We start from the raw sequence: 1,901 nt of genomic DNA on the forward strand, positions 1-1,901 counted from the left end.
CGCTATGTTGTGAATACGGCTCTAATGACCTTAGATGAAGATTTTCAATAAATAATAAAAATAATGTAACAACAATTAACAATTATTAACAACATTAATAATGATTGTAATAATAATAATGATGATAATTGTAATAATAATTATGACAATTGTAATAATAATAATTATGATAATTGTAATAATAATAATTATGATAATTGTAATAATGATATTGATGATGATAATGGTGATGATAACTAATAATAATAACAACAACAATTATGAGAAAAATAATAATGATGATAACAACCATAATAATGATAATGATACTCATGAGCATAATTACAATTCAGAAAAGGTATTAATGATAGCTAAAAACTTTACAACAGAAGGAATCTAATTGTCGCATTTTGATTTTTAAAAATATGTATACAGTATCATTATCATAATCTTAATCGTTTTTTTCTCAAAGTTATCATCACCCTTATCATAATTATCATTATTTTCATTAGTATTAAAATCATCTTTATTGTTACAGTCCCCCGGTATATTTCTTTGCTGTTATTGTTTGGTGTTGCTGATCAGTAGCGTAATAGCAACTGAGTAACAGTGATAACAGTAAGTGGATGACAGTTATGGTAGTAGTAACATACCATTACTAGCAGTAATAGCATAATAGTTGTACCAGTAGTAGTATCATAACGGTAGCCCCATAAAAGTGTATCAGTAGCAGTAACAGTAGTATTATTGGCAATAATAATGCAACCGTAACTAGTTAAACCAGTAACTCGAAATAGAACATCTTTACATTCATCTTGCTCTGTCTCATTACCATCATCTCCGCTAATGTTATCACTGTCATTGCAATCACCATCTCCCTCTTCGTGACTCGTGTCTCCTCTTCATTTCACTCGTTGCAACAGTTCTTCCAGTGCTCAGCAATCGCCCGACAGCTTCTTAGACCGAGCATTGACCTGTGAGGTTCCGATTAACTTTCACATTTAATTAACCATTAAAAGTCCTCATATTTTTTATGACGTAAGAGGAATACTGGTTTCACGTCAATCATCATTCGGTAAAGTGTAAGACGCGTTACGTAGATATAATGAAATACAACCGTGTGGTGACTTTAATGCGATGTAGAGTAATGATCTGGTCTGAAAATAAATGTATAATCTAACTTCTTGCTTTAGGTGAAAGTTAATTAACCGATTGACAGTAATGACTACCAACGTGAGCATAAAAAAACAAGTTTAGACGATTATTTATTCGATTAATAATATTCTTACTCTGCTTACTTCCAAACTATCTTAATATTACCCTCGTTACTGATGTCTCGAAGGAATTCACGATACCGAGATTACACCCTCCTTCTCTGGTATCTGTGTCACCATGTACAACAAATACCATCTGCTGCCACACTGTGTAATTAATCTTGACACCTTTGTTATTATTCTAATCAAACATTTATCGAGAGTATTCAGGTTATTGCTGTGGATTTCCTTTTTCTTCTTCACTCTTTTATTTCCCTTCTTTTTCATTTTTTCTTCCTTCGTTCCCTTGTTCTTTGTTCTTCCTCATTCCTCTCCGTTTCCTTATATTTTCTTCTATTTTCTTCTATTCTTTGATCTTTCTTTTTTCTTTTTCTCTACTTTTTTCTTTCTTCTTTTTTTTACCTTCATCCTCGTCCCCCTTCTGTTTTTTTCTCTTTCTTTTCAATATTTCTTTTCCCCCTTCTTCTTTTCCTCGTTTTTCCCTCTCGCTTTCTCTCTTTTCTTCATCCCTTTCTCTTAATCTTAGTCGCTTATTCACCCCTTTTCTTTTGGAATTTTCCTTCTCTAGATTTCTCTTCATCCTCTTCCTCGTTTCTCCCCGTCTTCTAGGTCTTCTCAACCAGTTTCTCTTTTCCTTTATTCTTTGTT

Source organism: Penaeus monodon, chromosome 41 (assembly GCF_015228065.2).
Source record: "Penaeus monodon isolate SGIC_2016 chromosome 41, NSTDA_Pmon_1, whole genome shotgun sequence".
Classification (NCBI taxonomy): Eukaryota; Metazoa; Arthropoda; class Malacostraca; order Decapoda; family Penaeidae; genus Penaeus; species Penaeus monodon.